Genomic DNA, 13,368 nt, shown 5'->3' with positions numbered 1-13,368 from the left:
TTCTTCTATTATGCATTTTGCTGACAAAAGCAGACAGTCTGATAGAAATGCAAAGCTGGAGCTGGTTTCTGCTCTGACAGTACAATACCTTCCTGACCCAGATAACCTAGCCCGGTGATTGGCTCTGCCGGGAAGTGAGGGAGAAGCAAGGAGAGGTGCTAAGGGTAGAAGACTCTGCCTGTCGGGATTGTTCGGTGGCCTGTGGCCGTTATCTCTCTGAGACAGGCGGCCGGCAGCCTCTCGGCACAGCCGTGGCATCTCCAATAATGATTTCTTCCTAGGAGCACAAAGGAGGAAAGGTGGCCCTATCTCTGCGACTCCACGCTGGCTGCTGGCCGGCCAGGGCCTTCACCTTCCCCTCTCAGCCTCCCCTGGATCTCTGCCCCAGGCCCCTGGCCTTTCTGTTAGCCTGCCCCATCAATCCCAGGGATGCTCAGACCAGCCCAGCCATTACTTAAAACTGCTCCTTCCCCCACAGCTACTGCCCACTCTCCACCTTCGCTGGAAGTAGCAGGAAGCCTGCCTCTGGTTTCAGCCCCAGCCCCACAATGAGCCTGTTCAGTGGGGACCGTTTTCTGGGAACTCCTGGCCCTGGGTCTGCGCCCTGTTCATCTGGCCAGGGTCACTTTTCTTCCACCATCTTCCTTGCCGCCATTCCTGAACACTGCCCCTTGGACCTCGACAGGGCCTCATGGATGGAGAGCAATTCTATGCCTGTCTTCTTGAGGCCTCTGCACCCGCTGCTCAGGGCCGCTGTTTCCGGCCTCCCCCTCCAGGCCTCCCTCGGCCCCAAGCCCACTTCTTTCTCAGCAGGGACCTCAGATCCCCCTCTGCCAAGAAGCCGAAGGCCATTTGTCATGAGTGGCTCCCTTCTCCTACAACTTACAACCTCTTCACTCATCCTCTGCTCTTTGCCTCTGGTCTTAGAGTAAGACAGGGCCCTCCTCTTTTTCCAAGGAACTCATCTCTTCTCCCTCCCGGACCTTACTGCATTTATTCTTTTCTCTTATCTCTCAACCTCTCTCCTTCTCTCCCTTTATCCTCCTCTCTCCCCCACTTTCTTTTTCTTTCTTCTCTCTCATATTCAGTCCCTCTGCTGGCTTTTTCCCATTCACCTATAAATAGTTTCAGGTCTCCTTTTTCTTTCTTTTTTTTTTTTTTTTTTTTTTTTGGTCTCTATATGGCTTTTTTTTTTTTTTTTTAACTAAAAAAAAAAAGATTTACTTTTTTCAATGACTGAAAATCATTTTTTTCAACTTTATACCTCCCTTTAAAATAAATATGCATGATGTTAAAAAAAAAACAAAAACGAACCAAACTAATTCCTGCCTTGATCGTGTCAAAAAATGCATTTTGTCCTGTTTTTAGTTAAATATATTAATTATTTCATTAATGTTTCTCTGGAATCATACATTCATCAAAGTTCTCATGTCTTTAACAGTTGTTTGTTTTGACAGATACTGCTACATAGGTACTGTTTTGCTGGTTCCTCCCAGTTCATCTATAATAGTTCACACAAAGCCTTCCCAGATCTTGGGGATACCATTCCTTTCATCATATTTTATGACACAAGAGTATTCCACTACATTCGCATACTTTGTTCAGTCACTTCCCAATTGCTTAGTGTCCAGTTCTTTCCTAGTACAAAGAGAGCTTATATAAATATTTTTTGAGCATATGGCTCTTTTTCTTCTTCCTTTGATCTCTTTGGGGTATGGCTTAATAATAGTGTTGCTGAGTTAAAGGGTCTGCATGGTTTAGCTACTTTTTGGATAAAATTCCAAACTACTTTCCAGAAAATCTGAACTATATTCACAGGTCCATCAACAATGCATTAATCTGCGTGTTTCCTATAATGCTCAAACATTCATTTCCTTTATTTGGTCAATTATGTCAATCTGATGGCTATATGGTAGAACTTCAGAATTGGTTTAATTTGTATTTACTGAATTCATATTGATTTGCAGAATTTTCATATGGCTTTTCTTTCTTTGAAAACTCCTTTTTTTATTTCTGGACAATTTATCAATTGGGCAATGGCTTTCATTCTTATACATTTCAATCACTTCCTAACATATTTCTCTATTCATAAGAAACCTTTACTTGATCCTAACAACCCTTGTCCCCCATCAAGATATCAATTTTTATCATTTTCATTATAAGATTTCTCTAGGCACCTCTAGTTTTTTTCTGCCTTTTCTCTATGCTACTTCTACATATAATCTTCCTCCTTCTCTATAATCCAAGTGCCAGCACCCTAGATCAGATTCCCCCAAGTGGGCTACTATTCCCATCATTATTCCCATCTCTGAGATATGTATCCTTCAGACTGCTGCCAAAACTATCTTAAAAATGAGTATGTCCTATTGATCAGAGAAATACAAATTAAGACAACTCTGAGGTCCCACTATACACTCTCAGATTGGCTAAGATGATGGGAAAAGACAAGGACGAATATTGGAGGAGATGTGGGAAAACTGGGGCACTGTTACATTGTAGGTGGATTTGTGAACTTATCCAACTATTCTGGAGAGCTATTTGGAACTATGCCTAAAGGACTATCAAATCCTTTGATTCTACATTGTCTCTAGTGGATCTGTATCTCAAAAAGATCATATGCAAAAATGTTTGTAGCAGCTCTTTTTATAGTAACAAGGAACTGACCCAGCAGTGTTACTATTGGGTTTATATCCCAAAGAGATCTTAAAGGAAGGAAAGGGACCCACATGTGCAAAACTGTCTGTGGCAGCCCTCTTTGTAGTGGCAAGAAACTAGAAACTGAATGATGCCCATCAATTGGAGAATGGCTGAATAAATTGTGGTATATGAATATTATGGAATATTATTGTTCTGTAAGAATGACCAGCAGGATGATTTCAGAAAGGCCTGGAGAGACTTACATGAACTGATGCTGAGTGAAATGAACAGAACCAGAAGATTATTGTACATGGCAATGGCAAGGTGATACAATGATCAATTCTGATGACATGGCTCTTTTCAACAATGAGGTGATTCAGGCCAATTCCAATAGACTTGTGATGGAGAGAACCATCTGCACCCAGAGAGAGGATTATGGGGACTGAGTATGGATCACTTTTTTGGTTGTTTTTTTGCTTGCATTTTATTTTCTTTCTCATTTTTTTCTTTTTGATCTGATTTTTCTTATGCAGCATAAGTGTGAAAATATGTATAGAAAAGTTGCACATATTTAACATATATTGGATTACTTGACATCTAAGAGAGGGGGTGGAGGGAAGGGAGGGAAAAAATTGGAACCCAAGTTTTGCAAGGGTAAATATTGAAAATTATCTATGCATGTTTTGAAAATTAAAAGCTTTAATAATAATTTTTAAATGTGTGTGTATTTGTCTCTGTCTGCCTTTCTCTTTCTTTCCTTGTTCCTTATGAGTTAAAAACCCAAATCCTTGGCCTGACCCTTAGGGTCCTCTGTATAATAGCAATAATTCAATAATAACAATAATAACAATAATCAACTAGCTCTCTGGTCAGAAGCAGAATTCAAACCTAATGCTTCCTGACTCCAACTCCATTTTTCTGTCCATAATACTATTCTGGCTTCAAATCTGGGCACTAAACTACCTTTCTACTTTTATTCTACTTTATTCCCCTGCATACAATCCATGTTTCAACCAAACTACAATATGAGCTTTTCTATTGTTGTCTTAACTCTCCTATATAGCATCCTTGCCAAGAATAAACACCATAAAATCATAAGGTCCTTAAAAGCAAAGAGCATTATTTGTACCCTCACTAACAAATGTCCTATAAACAACAGACAGTTAATAACTATTTTTCTAGACTGAGGGAAAAAGTAAAACAGTAGAGAGTAAATATGAAAATCACTTCTACTCTGATAAAAATTCTAATTGTAATTAGATCTATCCAATACAGTTGGTGAACAGAGATTTCATTTTTAGGAACAAGTTAATGCTAAGAATTGCCTTCAGCAGTCTGGGCAAATGATTAGAAAGGACCCAACCACTGGTATACCCACGTCACCCAAAAATAGTTTAAGCTAACCTCTATAATCAGGTTTGGGGGAAGAACTGAATGGCAGTAAAATTCTTGTGGCTATCAATCAACCATACTGACCCTTAGCCAAGGAAAATGGGATGTCTTACAGCTATTCTAGGGGAATTCACTTTGGGGAAAGAAGCTGGACTAAGGTCAAAGTATCATCGGATAGGATAATAGACTTGGAACATCAAATGACTTCAGACATCATCTACTCCAACTGTCTCACTTTACTGGAAAGAACAATGAAGCCTGAATCCTGAAATTAAGTATACAGCAGAATTTGAACCCAGGTCCTTGGGATCAAAATCTCATCTAGCTCAATCTCAACTCTGATTGGATAAACATAAGTTAGCCGGTTCTAAAGACCTGAAGGAAATTCTTACATAATTTTACATAGGTATGAGAGAATTTGTCTTCCATTCACCCCCTGTAAGTGCTCTAAGGAGCAGTCCTCCCCCCAAGACTATGAGCCTAGACAAAAGTGATTTTTAGAACATTTTGTGGCCAGATTAGGATGGCAAGAAAACAACATGACCTTTGCTTGCCTTTCAAAACCAAAAAAGTAGTTTTCACTGTCTAAATCAAGGGTATTATTTAAATGCATCAAAATAGTACTCAGTGACAAAAGTTATCAACTTCATCTATTCAGATGGCTAACAATGACAGTCATACTACTTACAATACAATAATTCTACTTAAGTATAAAATATTCCTTACCTTACTTTATAGTGTTTTTCTTTGAAAATTTATTTAACAATTATTATTGTTTATTCTGCATTACCCTATCACCAAATCCTTGTCTGGATTTTGACCTCTGCTGCCCCAATCCCTTATTGAGATTACTAATCTTTGCTGTCTGGGCCCTTCCTCCCTCTCTCTCTCTGTCTCCCTCCCTCCTTCCTTATCTCTGTCTCTCTCTGTCTCTCTGTCTCTGTCTCTCTCTGTCTCTCTGTCTCTGTCTCTCTGTCTCTCTCTCTCTCTCTCTCTCTCTCTGTCTCTCTCTCTCTCTCTCTCTCTCTCTCTCACACACACACACACACACACACACAGAATCCTTGATTGTGAATTGTTGACTTTTACCTAAATCCTAATAACTGTCTTCTCCATAAGTCTAGATCTCAAGCAGTCCCACCTAGTGATTTGTCACCCACCGCCTTGATGTTCACAGAGAACTACAGTAGAAGAAAAGCAGAAAGGCTAAGAAATCATCGTACATTCTGGGTGTCTGACACTACCAATTGCTCTCCATGCTCTAGGTTTTTATGAATCTGCTATCTCTTGGTTTTCCCCCTATCTGTACAACTGCCCCCCTTCATTCTGTATCTAAGCATCCAAATCACACTTTCTAAATAGGATTCAATTAAGGTTCTGTCTTGGGCACCCACCCTCCCTTTCTTCTTTCCCTCTATTCTATTTCCCTTGATGATCTCTTCAACTCCAAGGGCTTTGATTATCCCTTCTCTGTTTCAGACATTCTTAATGTGGTGCCATTAAGGTAAAAAAGAATTATAATTACTTCAATTTCTTTGAAATCTTTTGTATTTTATGCATTTAAAATTATTCTGAGAAGGGGTCCCAAGGCCTCAGCAGACTGGCAAAGATAACTATAGCACAAAAAAGGTTAAAAACTCTGCAAAGCCAATGATTCCCAGATCTACATATCTAACCTAGTCTCTCTGATGAGCTCAAACATCTCTGCTTCTAAGACATCTGGGTACTCTATAGGCATCTCACACTAAACAGGTCTGAAGAAAAATGGATTCTCCCTTTTTTTTCTGGATTACTCTTTGACCAAGACTGAGTGATCAGTCAGGTTTCTCAGCCCTTCGTTAGAATAAGCCCACCTCTCATTATAAAATCCATTCTCCTCATAAATTATTAACCAATCTGAGTTAACTGCTACTCTCAGGAATACCCATTCTTCCAAAGGCATGTAAGTGTTGAATGGGTTCCATGAGAGGCCTCTGCCATTCAGTGTCACTACCCCTTTTATTAATTATATGTTAGCAGGATAAATAAAATAATATCACATCACTTCATAAGGAGAGAGAGTGAGAAGGTGACTATGCACAGCCCTGCCTCACTTAAATACAATTCACTCCCAAGTCATGATGTCACATGAACAAACAAGTCTGAAAAATAACTGATTATGCTTCCCCCAAATCCTTGACTCTTCTGAGTCTATCTGAGAGGGATATCTGTCGTCCCATTTGTGATTTCTGCCTTCACAGCAACCCTTCCTTTCATCCCCAGTCACAAATGTAGTTCCAGCCCTCATCCCCTCTTGCCAGAACAGCAATAGCCATCTAACTGGTCCCTGCCTACAACTTGCCCTCCACTCCTAGTTAAGATGATTTTTCTAAAGTGTGGGGTCAACCAGGTTTGTGTCCCAAGAACTTTCTGCAGCTCCCTATTACCTCCCTTAACCCGGCCCCTTTTGCTCAAATGCTACCTTCTGCAAAGGTCTTTCTTTCCCAGTCCCTATCCTCTCATGCCAAGCTGCTAACAGCCTCTTCTTTACAATCACCTTCATCTCTTCAGTATATTTCTTACATTTGCTTAGGTATTTGCATGCTCTTTCCATTAGAATGTGAACTTCTTGAGAATGAAAACCGATTCTGCCCTTTTTGTGTGCAGGGTCCACACATAGTTAAGCACTTAGTTGTTGACTGACATGATGAACAAATTTATCTGTTTAGCGATACATAGGTAGATAAGTAAGTAGATAAACAAGCTTACATATTTATTCTATGCATTTAAAAACTTAATTCTGAAAAGAAGTCCACAGGCTTCACCAGACTGTCAAAGCTATCATCTGTGACACACACAGGCTCCCTGACCTAAAAGATAGAGAGAAAAGATCAAGCATTCTCAGCCAGGAAGGGCAGCAGATTCAAGGGCACAGATTCCTCTATGTTAAACATAAGAGCAATATTATCCCTGAAAGCTCCTCTCCTAGAATATAATCAGTATGGCTTGGCTTAGACAATTAATTTAATTCAAACTTCTCCATTCTAGGAAGAGCAGCAGACATACCGAAGAATTTAGAAACATAAGGATTAAATTCATATTTCACCTAAAAGAAATTAAGCCCCATACACCAGGCTGGCAGTAAGATCCACACATTCCATAGAATAACTTATTCTCCACAACTCTACAATTATATCTTTTATTATCCTCCTTTGATTAATTAAGATGTCACTAGAATCCCTTTAAGTAATTATACCACACGACAAATATAAAGGAAAAAAAAATACAGTCACACTAGTAGATTTTTTAAATGAATTAAAAAACCATAGAGAGAATTGAAGTCAACAACTCAGTTCCTCCCCAGTGTATTCAATTGGAAGAAAAAGAAGTCACTCAAATTCACACACCTATTTTCAAAACGAGCAACCATATCACCTTAGGAGCAAGTATCTCCTTAGCATAAGATACCAGCAGCAAAATGGTTTAGAGCATGGCAAGCTGGGCCCAAACATCACCATGAGAAAGATGAGTGTGTCTGCCAGACTGCCATTGCCCTCCCCTAGAACTCTAAAAGGGAGAAATGCTTCCACATACTTCATGAGAACCTGACTTCATTCCATCTAACAATGTAGTTTTATAGGTTCCACATATGGGTGGATCATCCATCCATCATATGATCTGTCTGTTTTCTGAAGTCCATTATTTGGTATGCTTAGTAATCTGTCATCATGTATGAAATGAGTTCTTAAATGCAGGAGGGGAAAGGGACCTGTGTGGGCCAAAATGTTTGTAGCAGCTCTTTTCGTAATGGCCAGAAACTGGAAGATGAATGGATGCCCATCAATCGGAGAATGGTTGGGTAAATTATGGTATATGAAGGTTATGGAATATTATTGCTCTGTAAGAAATGACCAGCAGGAGGAATACAGAGAGGCCTGGAGAGACTTAAATCAACTGATGCTGAGTGAAATGAATAGAACCAGAGGATCTCTGTACACTTCAATGCTGTATGAAAATGTATTCTGATGGAAGTGGATATCTTCAACATAAAGAAGAGCCAACTCACTTCCAGTTGATCAATGATGGACAGAAACAACTACAACCAGAGAAGGAACACTGGGAAGTGAATGTAAATTGTTAGCACTACTGTACGTCTAACCAGGTTACTTATACCTTCGGAATCTAATACTTAACGTGCAACAAGAAAATGGGATTTACACACATATATTGTATCTAGGGGATTGCCTGTCATCGGGGGGAGGGAGTAGAGGGAGGGAGGGGAAAATTTGGAAAAATGAATACAAGGGATAATGTTATAAAAAAATTATTCATGCAGATATAATGTAAAAAAAATTATAAATAAAAATTAAAAAAAAAAAAGAAATGAGTTCTTAAATGCAGTTAATGAAAAATGGCTGTCACAGCCATGGGAATCCTAGAAACAGTTGTTACCATAAAAAGCTACAATCAATTGAATACTTAATATCAGCAGCTTTCATCGAAATTGCATAACCAGATAAAGGCCTCATTTCCAAAATATATAAAGAATTGAATCTAATTTATAAGAAATCAAGCCATTCTCCAATTGATAAATGGTCAAAGGATATGAACAGACAATTTTCAGGTGAAGAAACTGAAACAATTTCTTGCCATATGAAAAGATGCTCCAAGTCATTATTAATAAGAGAAATGCAAACTAAGACAATGCTGAGATACCACTACACACCTGTCAGATTGGCTAAGATGACAGGAACAAATAATGATGAGTGTTGGAGGGGATGTGGGAAAACTGGGACACTGATTGTTGGTGGAGTTGTGAAAGAATCCAGCCATTCTGGAGAACAATCTGGAATTATGCCCAAAAAGTTATCAAACTGTGCATACCCTTTGATCCAGTAGTGCTACTACTGGGCTTATATCCCAAAGAGATCTTAAAGAAGGGAAAGGGACCTGTATGTGCCAAAATGTTTGTGGCAGCCCTTTTTGTAGTGGCCAGAAACTGGAAAATGAATGGCTGCCCATCAATTGGAGAATGGTTGGGTAAACTGTATATGAATATTATGGAATATTATTGTTCTGTAAGAAATGACCAACAGGATGATTTCAGAAAGGCCTGGAGAGACTTACATGAGCTGATGCTGAGTGAAATGAGCAGGACCAGGAGATCATTATACACTTCAACAACAATACTGTATGAGGATGTATTCTGATGGACATGGCCCTCTTCAACAATGAGATGAACCAAATCAGTTCCAATAGAGCAGTAATGAACTGAACCAGCTACACCCAGCAAAAGAACTCTGGGAGATGACTATGAATCACTACATAGAATTCCCAATCCCTCTATTTTTGTCTGCCTGGATTTTTTATTTCCTTCACAGGCTAATTGTACACTATTTCAAAGTCCGATTCTTTTTGTACAGCAAAACAAGTGTTTGGACATGTATACATATATTGTATTTAATTTATACTTTAACATATTGAACATATATTGGTCAACCTTCCATCTGGGGAGGGGAAAAATTAGAACAAAAGGTTTGGCAATTGTCAACGTTGTAAAATTACCCATGCATATATCTGGTAAATAAAAACTATTAATAAAAAAAAATGCGTAACCAGCTCTAGCCATGTGCTTGTTGTCTTCTTACTCTTCGGTGGGTACTGATTGAATGACTGTCCATAATCCATAGACTTGGATGCATTGCATTGAAGAGCCCTATTAACTGTCAAAAACTCATTAGTATGAGCTGAATGGGCTGATAAGCTAAGGGGTGACTTGGTCAACTTTCAAGTTAGTAGGTTGGGGTATGGAACTATTAATAAAAAAAAAGCCTCAGGTAATTTGTACAGACAATGGAATTTGTCATATACCTTACAAAACGTCCTCATGCACCCATACTAAGAGAAGCATGTAATGAGAGTCTTGGGCCATATGTGAATAACAGAGAGGACTTTGGATCAGGCATCTGAAAACACAAGATCTAGCCTGAGCTCAACCAATTGACTTTGAAAATAACTCTGGCCTTAGAATGGGGGAGGAGTTTGGTCTCTTCCAAATCTATCTAGCATTTTTCAATTCTGTGATTACCCATCAGTATAACATGCACAACATTACAAAATTTTCACAGAATACAATCCCTATTTTCTCAATACACCACACAGAAGCAATTTTGAGAGTGATAAGAGCTATTGATTTAACATTTATTTCTATTCAAATTCCAAGACCCAAGAAAATAACATCTTATCAGGCAACTTCTATTGTCACAGACTGGAAATTTACAGGAAAGAGAGATGGATTTATTCAGAGAGAAAGAAGGCCAGAGGGTGTGAAACAATCAAGGAATCTTAGAATTTTTGAATTGGAAAGGACCTTAGAAATCATCCAACTAAAGCTTTCATTCTACAAATGGGGGGAGGGGGGAGGCTTAAAGAGGTCCAGTAATTTGCCCAAGAACATGTAAGTAGTTTGCTAGGACCAGAATCCAGATTTCCTGACTCTCAGCCCAGAATCATTTTCATATTTTTTTTTTTTTAAATCAAATGAGCCTTGACATCCAGAGCTTCTTAGTGCTGAAATAGTTAATGGACACTGTTCAGCTGTCCAAGCTCCTGTATCACAAAGCTGAAGGCTATTCTAAGACAACACATAGCAGGAATACCAACAACCCATGAAACCAGAGTGAGCAAACTGCCTATGCCTAATGGCGCCGGGAAGCATGTTGACACACTGCATGTGGTTACACATGAAAGGCAAGAGAGCAGGAAAAACACAGTTTTGAATCCCACCCTATTCTAATTTGGGACTGGCCCTGGCTACCTAGGGAAGGTCCAGGCCACACCCAGGCCATCAAGCTTGTAAAAAGACCCTTGAGTTTCTGCAACTCCTCGTGGCTTACTTTAACTCTTTCTGTGCCTTGTCAGGGTGTGTCTTGGACAGCTGCACACTTTGGGGGAAAGAGCAAATGCTCTATATTATATATATAATCTACATATTATCAGAATAAGATCTATCATTGTCTCTCTCTCTCTCTGAGAGATCTTATCTAAGCAGCTTAGCTCCTACAAGTTTCTAAAGAGTCTTTCCCCATATTATAAAATAGCTCATAATCTCCAGTATAGTACTTTGAAGGCAATTAACACTCATTAATTACTTGGTAGATAATGGTGAAACAGTATGAAGATCCTATGATCAAATCTAAGGTGGGACTAAATTAAATCCTTTAACTTTTCCACTGGTTCTGAACTGAGTGAGATGAAGAGAAATGAAGGGACTACTTAGCAGTCAATCCACAAGCATTTATTAAAAACCTACTCTGTGCCAAGGACTATGCTGAGACTACAAATACCCAAAAGATTAATTCATTCTTACAGAATTCCTCTTTAAATTCCTAGTTTTCTTGAAATCTTAGCTCAAGAGCCATCATAAACATGAACTTTTGATGCCATTTACTTATCTTTTACTGTGTGTGTCTGAAGGTGAGGGCCCACGTAGAGGTGTGGTGAGAGAATAAAGATAAAAAACATGATCCCTTGTCCTCAAGGGTAGTGTGGTTCATCCTTTTTATCAGTCAGTTCATAGTAGTCACTAGCATATAGTTTTCAAAATCTCCAGCTTTCATTGATTTGCAATACCAAATCTAATTCTTTGAAGTAGTCTTACAACGTAAAAAAAAAAAAAAAAACAAAAACAAAAGAAGACCAATCAGTAGTGGTCTCAGATTAGTTAATAATTTCCTATCTTGAAGAATGAAGCCATTCATTCTATACACAGAGAGGGAGAAAAAGTTTGGGGCATTCAACCCTTGCCAGATTAAATATCCATGGAAGACAGAAGAAAGAAAGAAAAGCAGAGAAGGAGTGAGAATGTGATGGAAAGGAGGAGAAACATTTTTTTAAAAATGCTGGTTTCCTAAGCTTTTCAGTGATTTGTTTTCAGGGGGTGGAAATTGGCAAGGTATTTGGGATACCTCTGGCCCATCGGTTCAGAGACAAGCATCAGAACAGCTGGAATCAGCATTATGGTGGATGTTAAGATGTGTCCCCGGAAGTAGAGCCTGAGATTGGGTGTGTGAGAACTGGAAGAAGAGGGTTAAACGAAGCCAGGAGGTCAATCCCACCAGGAAAGAGCCCCTGGCAGAAAGGAGAAGAGGGCCAGGCTGGAGCTGAAGCAGGGCAATTAAAGAGGCCAAAGGGCCAGCTCGAAGAAAGCCACGGAGACAGAATCCGCAGGAGAGCCGGAGCAGGGAGCCAGCTAAGAGTTCAACAACAGCCTAATGCTCCGAGAATTCAGAAAGCAAGGAGTGTGCCCGGGAGTTCCACCTCTGGGAGCCCAGCTCGAGTTCATCCAAGGGTCCCACGTGAAGCAAGTTAGATCAGCCACTGGTAAACAATCGTCGTCATTGCAAGGCACGATTGTGATGGAGACCAACCCTGCTGCCGGTTGCCTCAGCCCCACTCCCAGCCAGAGTGCAGTGGGAGCCCTTGGAGGGGCTTCAAACTCAAGTGATGGAGCACGCCGGGGGCGGGGGAACCTGGGATGGGGCTTCCTGGGTCTTTCTCCAACCATCTTCCCCATTTCTAGGATTCTTTCTGAAGTCCCCTGCTTAAGGACTCTCCCTATTCACTGCCAAAACGAGAAGTGTCCAGGGTAATAACTTCTTTCATATCAAGTACTTGTTATTGTCTCCAAGAAATACAAGGGACTTTACTACTCACTTGACTCTAAGAAGGTGGGGGATGGATGTTTGGAACCATTCATGCAACTTCCTCAATTAATCTGACACTATATAGTAGCACATATTATTATTCTTTTTGTGTATATTTCCCAACTTTTTGACTATGTTACAAGTCCCCTTAAGGAAAAGGGCTGTGTCCCAATTACTTAGCACTCAATAAATATTTGTTGGTGAGGGTAATGACTGACCTAGTAGAATCTAATATATTTGTGCTTTATTCACATATATACACAATTCAGTAATTCTGGTAGCTAGACACACTCATCTCTTAAAACAATCTTTACCTATCGGGTACAGGGTATAAAGCAAGTGCTTGATATACATGTTTACTGCCTGCCTGTCTATGGAATGAGATGGCCAATCTCTACCTTTCTGCTCTTTGTACTCCGAGGTCAAAGAGTCTTGTGGAAGACTTCAACCTCACTTTTTTTATGTAAGCAGGGAGCCCCAAAGCAAGCCAAACGATGATACAATTTTCTGATTTAGGCTACAGAGAATCTGACGACTGTATTCTTAAATTTTCATTTCCAACAATGCCTTCTGAAGTGGTAGGCTTTTTTTTTCCCCCCCTAAGCAGTTAAATTCTTGTTGCAGGTTCAGGGGCATTTATTTGTTATTGTTGGTG

The 13,368-nt window shown here is 39.7% G+C and overlaps 1 protein-coding gene across 5 annotated transcripts in view; it reads right to left on the bottom strand.

Annotated features, from left to right (window-relative positions):
• SRGAP2 (SLIT-ROBO Rho GTPase activating protein 2) overlaps positions 1-13,368 on the bottom strand; it is a 252,665-nt gene that overhangs the window by 130,164 nt on the left and 109,133 nt on the right. The gene's annotated exons all lie outside the window — the stretch shown is intronic.

This window comes from Sminthopsis crassicaudata, chromosome 4 (assembly GCF_048593235.1).
Source record: "Sminthopsis crassicaudata isolate SCR6 chromosome 4, ASM4859323v1, whole genome shotgun sequence".
Classification (NCBI taxonomy): domain Eukaryota; kingdom Metazoa; phylum Chordata; class Mammalia; order Dasyuromorphia; family Dasyuridae; genus Sminthopsis; species Sminthopsis crassicaudata.
This window is presented reverse-complemented; position numbering and strand designations above follow the sequence as displayed.